This window comes from Piliocolobus tephrosceles, chromosome 1, assembly GCF_002776525.5.
Source record: "Piliocolobus tephrosceles isolate RC106 chromosome 1, ASM277652v3, whole genome shotgun sequence".
Taxonomy (NCBI): Eukaryota; Metazoa; Chordata; class Mammalia; order Primates; family Cercopithecidae; genus Piliocolobus; species Piliocolobus tephrosceles.
In genome coordinates, this window is record NC_045434.1 from 163,997,366 (window position 1) to 164,010,531 (window position 13,166).

Here is a 13,166-nt window from a genome sequence, read left to right on the forward strand (position 1 = left end):
CACTGAGAACTGCAAACGGTGAAGACTGCAGAATGGCTGCAAGTTGTAGACCTCACTGTGACTGTAGCGGAGAAGGGAGTCTGCGAGTGGGTGCTGAGGTCCTTCCCACTCAGAGCTCACATTCAGGCCGGGTCGGTCAGGCCGCGCCACCTCCTCGGGCAACAGCATTCCGCGCTAGGTGGCGAAATGCTGAGGGGCTCCCCTATTCGGGGGAATGCGGTAGTGATGTATAAGGTATGAAAGATGTGGCCTGCAGAGAGCCGGCACTATCTCTACTGCTGCTGCTGCTGCTGCTTCTGCTGTTGCTGCCGCTGCCTCTGCTGCCACCGCCACTACTGCTGCCAGCGGAGCTGCTGGGAGTGAGCATCCCCTCTCCGGGATACCCAGCTCCGCGGCATCTCCCGCGCGCCCTGGCCCCACACGGACCTGCCAGCCCCAGGGAACAAAAGCGGAGCCCGCTCGCCCTCTACTGCAGCCGGAGGATGAGTCGAGAGGGCTGAGCGGAGAGTGCGGTCCTCGGCGGCTGGAGGTAGGAAAAGATGTTGCGCCCGCCGCGGCGTGGGAGGCTCGAGGTGGGCGCGCCGGGGTAGGGGCGGCCGCGGGGCCCCATCCGTCCAGTGGGCGCTGCCCGGACCCGGCGAGGTGGTGGTCTGCAACGCTGCGCCCGCACTGCCCACTGTGGGTTGGGCGCCGCGCTTCACGGCCGCGAGAGAGCCTCCTGGGTGGGAACTGGAGGCAGCAGGGGAAAAGTCTGGAGCCAGAAGCCAGGCAGCGGCTGCCGCGGCGGCTGCGGAGGGCTGCCCGCGGCACTTGGCGGCGCGCTTCTCACCGCGCAGAGTGGGCAGGCGGCGGCTGCAGTGTGCGCAAAGTTTTGGGTGGCGCGCAAAGGCGCGGGCGAGGGCCGCCGCACGGAGCCGCCCAAGTTGTGGCCGGAGCGCCAGGGCGACCCTCGGGCTCTCCCCACCACGCGGAATCGCCCGAGCCAAGCGACTCTTGCTCCCTGACACTCAAGCTGAGGCCGGGTTGACGCGCAGCCATTTAACCCTTCCTGTCCCGGGGAAACAACTTCATCCGCGTCGACGACTGGACTCGGGCTAGCTGGGCAGCGTCGAGGCTCCCGGCAGGTTCAGTCCTTCTGGGGTCTTGCGCATTTCCTCGCTCAGTCCGCGTTTTCATTTCTTTTTTGTCCACTTCTGTATCTAGAAACCAGGCAAGCTGGCCAGGGGTCTTACCTAAAGTCTGTAATTTTAACCCTCGCGCCATCCGGACGCATGCTTTCTTTCTGCCCTCTCAGCTTGGCTTTTTGATGCTGCTTTGAAAAATGAGATGATTAGTCAATTAGGTTAGTGGCCAATTAGGCATAACCTTGTAGGAAAATAATTATGCCCAGCTCTCTGGGCTTTCGCTGATGATGAGGTGGGAATCCAGCCCAGGTGGAGGGGCTGTTCCGAAAAGATAGGGCTGATCAGGGAATTTCTGGGAATTTAAGATTAAAAAGATCCAACTATGTGGTGGTGGCTGAGGCTGTGGGGGTGCAGTAGGAGTGTGTGTGTGTGTGTGTGTGTGTGTGTGTGTACCAATTTTTGCCGAGAAAATTAACCCTTGGCAGCGCAGTATGGGTGGACTTTGCAGGCAGCCTGTTTCGAACAGCTCAGAAAAGGTGTGTCCCCTTGCTTTCCAAGCCCTCTCCTCTCCTCTCTTTCAGAGGGTCTCTTGCCTGTAAATCGCCTTGCAGTGTTTTTGCTTCTGCTTTGGGAGGCTGTGTTCCAATGAATGCATTTTAGTTTCGTGTCCGAGGAATCGCGTCGTTGCAGACCGAGGTTCCTTACTGTGCCTTCCGAGGATGCACATTTCCCCTGATCATGTTAAATACAGCGGTTATTAAATGGGTGCAAAAGAAAGACAATTTGTTTCCAGGGCGGGGAAGTTCTGCTGCAGAGTGGGGCTTCCTTTTGCTTTTGGAATGACTGGCGGGGTTTGGCACTGCAGTATTACAATACAGCCATATTAAAAAGGTCTTCAGAGCTTGGAGCCCTCCACCACTGCAGCCCCATCTTCCACACACTTCCCTGCCCAAATCCTTCTTGCAGGAAACATGTAGTGAATTTCGTACCTGCACCATGTGCATTTGAACTGCTTCCTGTCTCTATTTTAAGCTTCTTCTATCTGTTTATACATTCGGGTGCTAGATAGTAGATTTCTGTTCAGATTCTGTTCAAAATCTAGAGGTGTTCCCAGGGCAGAGGGATTTTTGCAACAGGTCCTAGGTCTGTGTTTTCTAATAATAGATCTCCCTGGCATTTAGTGATGTGGGGCCCCAATCTCTCCACAAGTGACCTGACAAGGGTTGAACCAAGAGATCTCTGAAATCCCCTGCAGTGCTGACATTAGCTGGTTCTGAATTTTATGGCTTTTTCTTTTTCTGAGCTGAGCGGAAGGAGTAGCTGAGCAGTACACGCAATGTGACAGCAACAGTGCCACCTCGCTCCTAGTGGAAAGGAATGGGGGCTGGCCAGGGCTTATTGGCAAATAGGGATTTCCCAGCTGGAAGACTGCCTGGTGATACTGGTGTGCAGGGACAACTGGGAGCCACAGGATTCACCCGCCTCCCTCAAAATGAATGGCCACCATTCAGCACTCTCTCTTTGACAAGATTTTTCTTTTCTTGAATCTGGACTCAGCTAGTTGCCTTACAGTGACCACATTTGTGGATCAGATACTTGTGCTAGCAAAAGCCTTGCTCCTTTTAAAAAATGGAATCTTTTGTACATACCGGGAAGGGATGCAGGGTGAGAATATAGGGAGAGAAGAAAAAAGAGAGGGGAAGAGGCAAAGGAAGGAGTGAGTGGGGGGCAGAGCTAAGAGGTATGGAGAGACAGAGATAGCCTAAGTCTTCAAATGCAACCAGACAGTGGGAAAGAGGAAGCAGAGACAGAGAACTAGGTTGGGGGTTGGGGATTGGGGAGGGTGGTGGTGAGAAGAAGAAGGGAGAGATGCAGGAAGGGAAGGAAAAGCAGCGAGGGAAATACTAGCCCTAAGAGGGAGCGATCAGAGCCCACATAAAGCAAGACCAGTCTTACCACCTAGCTTAGAAAAAATGTAAAGGAAAATCTCAAACTGCACAGGACACATTCCAGGTAGACTTACAGCCTGGAACTTAGCTTTGACATAATAAGGCAATTATTTATGAAATACACATTGTACCACAGAAAGTCATGAACTCGGTTTCTCCATTCGTCCATGACTAGAGACTCCAGTTGCTGGTGTGGTGTTGGTGCTGGGAGGGGAGCTGTTTGCCTAGCAGACATGCTTTGTATAACCTGGAGAGTGTGCTCTTGCTTGGATCAAGTTGGGTACTCCATTTGGACAGACTGGGCTTCTCAACAACTTTGGAGGTGGTGTTTTTTGTTGTTTTTGTTTTGAGACCTGTCTTCCATCGAATGGACAACTTTTACAATCATGTATCATTTATTTATTTATTTAACCTGGGGTGGGGGGAATGAAAAATGTATAGTAAACACCCTTACATGCCACCCAGAACTAGCAGTGATGACAAAATGATTTCAATTAATTTTCTCCTCTCCAGCCTCCTTGCCCCCGTTCTGGCCCATCCTCAGAGCCTCCCAGCTCATCTCCTGGCCTTCAGTATGGGCCCTTCCACAGATGTGACACATCTTTCTAGAATATGGCTTTGATCATGTTACTCCCAGGTCAAAAACATAAAGTGCTCCCTATTGCCCAAGGCATGCTGTTCAAATTCCTGACTATAGACTTCAAGGCCTTTCACTATCTAGCCGTCTTACTCCCTCCTCATGTTCTTGTAACACACAACACACACACATGCTCACACCATACACACACACTACCCTCACATCCACACACCTACACACGCACATACACACACACCTTCTCACACAGAATCACACACACCCTCACATACATGCATACACATTACATTCACACCACTCACACACAGTTTCACACATTCATAAATACAAACAGCCCCCACATACACACAGCATCGCACACAGCCTTCTATACATATACACAGCATTAGACATGCCTTCACACACATATACACAGTATTACACTTACATCACTCACTACCATACTCACACATGCACACCTACTCACACACAACATCACATGCAGCCTCACACACACTCATGTCTATGCACTTACACACTCATACCACACATCTGTGTACTTACATCTATGCACTTACACACTCATACCACACATGTGCTTTTCACACCTTTGTAGATGCTACTTTCACTCCCTGTTTGGAGAATGTGTTCCTATTCATTTGTCTTGTAGACTCTCCTCATGCATTAGGATCCATCTTAAAAGTGACTTCCACTCAGAGGTCCCTTTCTCTCAGGAAGCTCATGCTCCCTCAGTACTCTTTAAACGCCCTTCTTGAAGTGCTGTGTTACAAGTCTCCACGTGTTCATCTCTCCCATTAGAGTGAAATTTCCTTCAATGCAGGGACTTACTCATTCCCCTATTCAATCTCAGGATATAACACAGTCCTCTGCACGAAAGCATATGATTGATGTTTAATGACTGCATTCGTTTTAAGAGCTTCTAAAGGATGATTAACATCTTTGACACCTTCTAAATTTATTTATTTTCTCTTATTCATTTTTTTGTTAACAATACTGATGCAAACTTTTTTTCTTAGAAATTCAAACAATACAGAAGTGTGTAAAATAAAAAGTGACAACCCCTTCCCCCACCCCACCTAAATATCTTCTGTGTTTAATACACATTACTAAACATTAGCATTGCTCCTTTACTTTACATAATATTTTCCTAACTAGATTATATGCAGGAAACTTGCAATATATATTCATGTACATCATCTTCATACCTCATACAATACTGTATGTGCAGGACGTGCCCAAAAACTATGGAATAAATGAACAGAGACTTGTTCGGTTTACACTTAAATAACTAGGTAGTTGGGTTTATTTTTAAATAACTAGAACACGAATACTAGTTGGGTTTAAATTTTAAATTACTTCAAAAATTGTTTCCTTAATCTTCACAATAGCCCAGTGTGACTGGTGTTGTGATCTTTATTTTACAGATAAAGAAAGCTAGGCTCCAAGAGGTTACATAAAATGGTCAGGTCAGAAAGAAAAACATAGTAGTGTCTAGATGGATTCAAACCCAGATCTCCTTCATTTTGTTGCCTCTGTTTTTTCCACTCTACCCTATTAGTGGTTCTGTGAGCACCTAGAGGCAGGGCATCTAATTCAGCTTCATATGCCCAATATTTGTTCAGAGCTTAAGAGTTGACGGAGCTCTTTAGTCCACATCTTCACAGTTGCCCTTCCAATTAGGTGCCCTTGTCCTTTTGCAGATGAAAAACAGAGGCACATATGATAAGCTAATGTGATCTGGTCAAGTTCCCAGAGCCAGGAAGAAATGGAAGATGTTGAACTCAGGTCTGTGAGTTCAGGGCTCATTCTGTATCCTTAGACGCAAGAGTTGATCCCAGGAAGGAGCTGGCCACCTTCTGCTTTCACTTTAGTACAGTGACTGAATGGGGCAGATGGAAGCTGCTTCCTGGAGAGGGGTGGGTTTTGCTGACACTCATGTCTAGGGATGACAGCACTGGCGGCGTCCGTGTTTTCTGCGACAGTTTCATTAAGATATACCCTTTTCCCCAATACTGTTCTTCTGCATCTCTTGTTTAAATCAGAACCATGGACAGAGTATGTCTCTTGCTACTTCGGTAAGCAGTTGTGGACATAGTTCCTAGTTCTGTAGGTGTGCTGGAAAACCTGATGGCATGGTTAAAAATGTTGGTGTTGGGATAATTTGTCAGTGAGGCAGTGGTTACTGGAGGCCTCCAGAGCTTGATTTTGATAGCATCTGCCTCTGGGTAAGTAGTGGAATTACAACTCTCATTTATTGAGGGCTTGCTGTATGTCAGACACTGGGTTGAGCACACTACCTGTATTCTCCTGTTTCATCCTTCTAACGATCCTAAGAACAGTGTGATGATTCTTAGTTTATTCTCACCTGGAACATGCTTGGCACAATAAAAATCAGTAAAATATTTGCTGAGTTTTTAATGACTAGAGAAGGAAACCAGGGATTAGAGACATTAAGTAACATGTCCTAGGCACAAGTTAGTGCATTGGATATAAACTCAAGTCTTTCTGACTCTAGAGACTGTACTCATTTTGAGTACTTGTGCTTCTTCTAAATTGATAATCCTGACCAAGTGACATAATAGAGCTTGAACTTGCAAAAACTTTTGTCCAACTCTTTTATTTAAGGGAGAGGGATATTTACTATGTGCAAGGTGTTGCTCTAAACACTTCAGATACATTAACTTGTTTCATATTCACATTCCACAAATAAGGAATATGAGGCACAGCTTAAAAGCAGAGCTAGGATTTGAGCGTGAGTAGCCTGTGCCCTCTACCACTTGGTTATATAAGATTCTGGGACCTGTGTAAGATCCTGGAGTTCCTCAACAGTAGAACCATCATCACCATCACCACAGTCATCATTGTCATTGCTGATGCTTTTGTATCTGCTGTTTTTACTGTCTACCTTGTACCTATGGGCACTTTTCATATGTTATTCCATCAGTTTTCAAAACAGTCCCATATTTCCATGGAAGGGAACTGAGACTCAGTGATGTTAAATGAGTGCTGAGAGTCACAAGGCAAGTGAGAGAAGGACTGGGATTGGGACATTGTGTGTCTGGTCTCAACATCTGTTCTCATTTTCTTTCTTCAGACTCTTTTTTTCACTGATTCTTGTTGCTGCTCTTAAAATTCAGCAAAGCATGAAATGATGAAATTTTTCTTGTGTGTGTGTTTTTTTCATGGTCAACCCTATGCACAGAAGGATAATTGTCTAAAAAGACATAGTGTTTGCATTTCAGGGGCCCAAATTTTTCTTCCATTCTACTATCAGGCATCAGAAGGGCTAACTGATGGTTCTGGGTATCTTTTTCAATTCCCTGGAAATGAGATAATATTACCTGCCTTGTTTTGTAATATGGTGATCAGAGTAGTAAAGTTGTGATCCTTGTGATTTGAACCTGCACTTTGAGAGTGAAAGGCACCTTGTGAAAGATAGAAGAGAATGTTTCTCAGATTGAAATAAACTGTCTTGGGCCACTGTGTAACACTAGCTGGTTTGGGCCAGGAGGTGATCATTACTTGGTGACATTTAGGCTCTTTCCTTATTGGCAATAGTACAAGAATCCTATATAATTAATAGTTCTTCACTTGGGACTAAAGAAAACCCAGCCATATTGCAGAGGACAAGAGAAACAGTGACATCAGACAACCTCTCAATTTATTTAGCAAAGCACACATGGCTCCCATCTGAAAGGGGCAGGCGGACTTACATCAGAATGAATACCAAATAAAGAATTCATTTGTATTCATAGGCTTTTAATAAATAAAAACAATTTTTTTTTTCTGAAACGAGCTCTGAGCCATAGGTGTTGAGGCTTTTTGTTTACTTAAAATGCAGAATACAGCTTCTTATTTCAAAATGACCATTTTTTTTTTCTTTTTTGGAAGCTTGAGCTTAGATCTTTGGTGACATTTTTTCTCTAAGCAAATATTTACAGCCAAGTTGGAAAGTGACAGGAAGGAGGGTTTAAAATGAAAATGTTACCAAGCTGAAGTTTACATCTGAGTGCAACACATGGTATCACCATGGACAAAGTCCTAGGAACTCAAAATATTTGTCAATTTGTAGAATTTGAAGAAACCAAGCTGTTTTCATTTGTTAAGGTTAACTCTAAAAATCACATTTTAGTGCATCATAATGTGACCATTTCCACTTCCTATCTGCTTGGTTTGATTCTGGTCACTCAACATCAGCCATTTACTTAATTTTTTTTTTTTTCTGCTTCTCCATATGAGGGTGAACTGTCTCAGGGTTAATTCCCCATGTTCATTTCTACTTCCATGCCTTTACTTATGCAGTTTTTCCTGCCTGGCACTTCCTCTGTCTTCAACTCTCCGCCAGATCCAATAGTCTCTTAAAGCTGAGGTCAGGTTCATATGTCCCATATGAACTCTTCTTAGTTGACTTCACTCAATAGTGACCAGCACTGACATTGGTTGTTTTTATCACTTCATCAACTTTTTCCAAATTGTATAAATAATACAAAATAATTGTAAAAAATGAAAAAGTATAAAATGATATAAGGGTTAGTAAAAACCACTTTAAATTCTAGTTGTTATCTACAATTTGGTGACCATTCTTTCACTTATCTCTTTAGATATATAACTACCAACATCTGTAGATGGATATAATTTTATATACTCTGCCTTGTTATGGATATAATTGTACATATTCTGCTTTATTATGTAGGTGGTTTACTTTTTATCCTGGATATCTACTTTTTAATATAGCTTTTTTGCTTGTTTACAAACTGGTCTAACAATCCAGATGCCTTCTGTATTTTCTAATTTCCTATAATCATTTGCAAATATGTACATTCACACACACACATACATAGGCAAGAATTTTTGTCATTGGTTTAAATATGATATCATGTATACATTTTTTGCATTTGTCACTTAAAACACTGCAGAAAACTATTCTCCCTGTCATCCAGCTCTCCTTGAGTCACAGGGTATAGATATGTTATTATTTTCAATGATTGTATAGTTTTTGATGGAACGATCGTACCATGGATTTTTCCATCATTTTCCTACTGATAGGCATTGATTTCTGTTCACTAATTTTTATAAATGATACTGAAATAAGCATCCTTGAACATTTATCATTTTTAATGGATGATTTAACTTTTATGGGTAGATTCCCAAAAGTGATATTTCTGAGTTCGAGTGTATGCACTTTTCAATGTTTTAATAGATGATGCCACATTGTTTTCTAAAGAGAATGTAATAATTCACATTTCCATTAGTGTACATGTAGTAACATCTTTCCCATATCCTTGCCAGCAACATATATTATCATTCTTTTACTTTTGCTGATTTGATAGGTAAGAAATGATATCTCATCGCTATTTTACTTTGTATTTTCCTGATGTCTGCCAAGAAGGAGCATCTTTTCACATTTGTCATGAAAAGATTTGAATTTGCTTTTAACTGGACAGATAATTAATCATTTTGCCTATTTTTGTTTTAGATGATTCTTTATCTTATCATTTTGTTCAGGCTTCTTTTAGATTATAGATAGTCATTTTTTTTTCTTTCATCTACATTGTGTATGATTTTCCTTCCCTAGAAGTTTGGTCTAGTGTTATAATGATCTCTTTATTTATGTGTGTTCAAAGTAGACCAGGAGTTACTTGACAGTAGTGATGTGTGTGATTCATCTCCAGGACGTCATATCTAGGGCAAGGCTCAAAGGGGGTTAGGTACAGAATAAATAGTTCTAACCCTGACTATCCAAATGTATTTCATTTAACAATGGATTATAGGAAATGATTTGTGTGTGATATCCAAATGTATTTCATTTAACAATGTATTGTAGGAAATAATTTATGTATGTGGCATCACATGGACTAAAAGGTTTCAAATAAGCAAAGTTTTAAGATGACTAATGTTCTGAAATAATAATAAGTGAATTACATACTTTTCTGTTTTTTAAGAGTATGACTCAAAATATTGTAAACATCAATTATTGTGCTGAGCTATATCAAGAATACTCTTAAGGGCTATTTAGATACGTGAGATTATTTGCCTCTATATGAATGAGTAGCTCCAGATATATGGATATATGGATTTTAAATTCTCATATATTTATGTGTGGATTTAAAATTCTCATATCTATTTTTTATACTTTTGTCATCTCTCCTCACTGTCAGATTGTGCTCTCATGTCTTGGTAATATCAGTTTATCTGCCTTTAAAAATTATCCTGTATGTTGTCAAACTCTTGAACAGCAAAGGAAAAGAAAAGCAGTCCTCTTCTCTTTCTATTCATCGTTGTATTGCCTGTGGACTAATATACCAGGAACCGTGTTTATTGGAAATGTGGATATGATAAGAGTCAGCAACCACCAAGTCTTGGCCTGGGTGCCATTCCTATGAATAAAGTGCATCAGCTTCCAGTGAAAATATAGCTTTGGTTGCTTAGGGGTCTTTTTAGTTTTCTTTCTTTGTTTACAACTATATTCTGGGAAAGTGAGGTTGCTGGATAAGTGAAGTGGTTGCATGCCATCTCAATTAATTAGGATATAGGTCCTAATTAATTAACTACATGTAACCAAGATTTTAAACAAAGTGACTTAAGAGTTCATTTATAATGGTACAAATACGTTTCTCAGTCTCATAAAAGTCTGAGTGTTTAGGGAAGAAGCTCTAAGCTGTGAAGTTGTGTAAGGTCTAAATTTCTTCCAGCTTCTTGCTCCTGCATCCCTAGGACGTTGCTTTCTATCTTCATGATCCATGATGGTGTGTCACCATGTCCTTATTCTAACTGGATGGCAGAAAGGAAGAAAAGAAGTCAGGTGAAGGCCTGCCCATTTCTTTTAAGGGTATGATCAGAAGTTGCACCCATAATTTTATTTTATATCCTTATAGGCCAGAACCCAGTCAACTGGCCACTTCTAACAGAAGGGAGACTAAGGAATATTGTATTTATTCTGCATGGCCATGTGCCAGATTTGAGGTTCTATTTTTGGAATGTGGGAAGAATGGGTATTGGTGGACAGTATGGCAGTACCAGCCACACCTACTCTCATCATTCTGGTGTTCCCTGGGTTTGCTCGTAAGCTGGAGTACAAGGCAGCAGTCGCCTACATCTTTTCTTTTCTTTTGTTTGTTTGTTACCGCCACTCCTACTGTTGTGTGGAGTGCAAAATAGTTACTCAGCAAAGACAACTTTATATTTAATGTTTCTCTTCTTGTTTTAATGATGGGGAAATGTAGGGAAGAGAATTTAGCTTGATAATGACTTGAGGCTCTGGGACTGGAAACCTTTGGGCTTCTTGGCTGATTTTTCTGTAACTTAGTTCATGTGCCGCCTAGTCCTTTGTTGCTCCACTCAGAGTTGGTTATTTTTATTTCTTATTTATTCCTCATTTTCAGCTCTGAGAGGTTCAGGTGTGGAGACCACATGCTTTGGAAACAGGTGTATTTGGACAACTCTGTGAGAGTCAAGGGGGAAAATCAACCCCCTGCAAATAATATAAGTGAGCTGAAGGTTTGAGATTATGACCTCTTGCAAAAAGGGTCCCCTGGTAATCAACAGATTGCATCTCCTAGCTGAAGTTTCTGCACTCCATGTTCTCCCATTGACTTTCTAATTAACACGAAAGCATCCTTTTCCTTACTCCAGACAGGCTCTGGAATTGGGTTTCCTGTAGCCAAATAGCTGATTCTGACTTGTTCTCTGTTTCCAAAGCACAGTGTGATCATATTCTTTTTAGGAAGCAGGATTTCAAGGGATGAAATTTAAACATGCCCTTTCTTCCTCCAAGTTAAAAACCAAATAGGAGATAAATATTGGAGTTTGATAAACATGAAAATGTGTATCTTATTTCTGTTAAAATTTGATTGGAGAATTTAGGTTGTGCAGCTATTGTAGGCTTCCTAGGTTGGTCTGAGCTGGATAGCTCCAGGAAAGCAGTGAAGGAAGATCTTCTAACGTTAGAAGCTCTGAATGACAGAAGAAAAGGAGCTGTTGTATCATGTCAATTAGGTTCTTAGTTGCAGATGACATCATTTAAGCTGAAAGGGATTTATTAAGGGGTGTTGGGTAGCCTACAGCATTCCATGAGGGTCCTGGAAGCCAAGCTTGAGTGTCAGGACAGATGGCCAGTCATATCACGGGATTGCTGGAGTGGACACAACACTGTTACTAGGGACAGCTGGAAGGATTTTTATCTGAACTGCCCCAGAAGTTACTCTCTATGCATATGGTATATACCTTCTATCTTTTAACATGCCCGTCTAAGCCTCATGTAAGTATATCTGTTTAGTGTCCCCAGAGTTTTATGTAGTCACTTCTGTTTCCCATGCAGAAGTATAAGGAAGCACAAAAATGGGGCTAGAATGATGCTGAGAGACCCTATATCATGCCTGCTATAGCCATACAAATTTGCTCTCTTTCTGATTTCACCTAAAAGATAAATGAATCCCATTTCTTTGAAGAGAGAGGCTGCAAGTACCTCTGCCCTGCTTTTCCTCTCTGGGCACTGGAGCGGAAGTAGGCTGTTAAGCTCCCATCGAACATCACACATTTATTTAAAACCTGTCAGGGGCCACAATGGCAAACAGGATATCCCACACTTCTTAGCATGGCAGAAAAGCCCCTCTTTGGCTCCTACCCAATTTTTTCCCTCTCATTCCTTTCTAGTATTCTTTCTGTTTACTATCTGGTCCTCTCCTCTGGGCTCCATCTAGGACACTGGTGCACTACGCCCCATGCCTGGAGGCCGAGATTCTCCAGCAGAAAGATGCAGTAGTTTTTGTTTCTTTTTTTTTCTCTCCAAGGAATCAATATTTCAATACGTTGAGCTGTGTGTCCAATGCTATGAAGTTAAAATATTAAATAGCATATTTATGGCATTGTCTTGAAGAGTGTGGTTGTAGAAATATTTCTTCTTTTGTTTTTCTGTTTGTTTGTTACCGCCACTTCTTTTTAGGAGCAAATCTCCCCAGGGGTGTATGGTATTTCTTGACTCTTGGAACAGTTGCTACCCCCAAGACTTGCCACGTTGTTCTGCCCTCAGATGGAATTAGGTGAATGCGTGTAGCTGCTTTTTCACTCGTGGTCCTCTCCCCATCCCTTGCTCTTACCCCAGAGTTCTGTGTATTTGCATCCAGAGGCATGGAAACATTCCTTGCATTTGAGAGACAGATTAATTCCGCATGGAGACTGGGTGGGTTCATTGCCACACTCTTTTCTCCCAGGGACCCAGGAGACTAGGACTTTGTGCGTTTGCTGCCCACCTCCCCTTTATTTTTTAAATGCATTAAAAACTGTGCTAGTCTCCTTTGCATGGACTTCAAACTGCATGAAATGCAATAAATCTCATTTTAGAGTTTAAAAAAATCACCTGGAAGTCACTTGAATATGCCCTTGCTGTCCCATGTCGCTACTCTCTCTACCTGCTGTCCCTTATCCCCCAACTATGAGCAAAATGGCCTTTGTGCCTTGTGTCATTTGACACATTTACCATTCATGATGGCAACATTGTTT

The 13,166-nt window shown here is 42.5% G+C and overlaps 1 protein-coding gene across 2 annotated transcripts in view; it reads left to right on the top strand.

Moving 5' to 3' along the window:
* Positions 1 to 221: 221 nt before the first annotated feature.
* Positions 222 to 13,166, top strand: part of DAB1 (DAB adaptor protein 1) — a 1,195,266-nt gene continuing 1,182,321 nt past the window's right edge. The window contains exon 1 of one of the 2 annotated variants that reach the window (XM_023187722.2): positions 222 to 529. The gene's annotated coding sequence lies outside the window, so the exon portion shown is untranslated. The remainder of the gene's footprint in view (positions 530 to 13,166) is intronic. The other variant, XM_023187666.3, reaches the window with a different exon arrangement.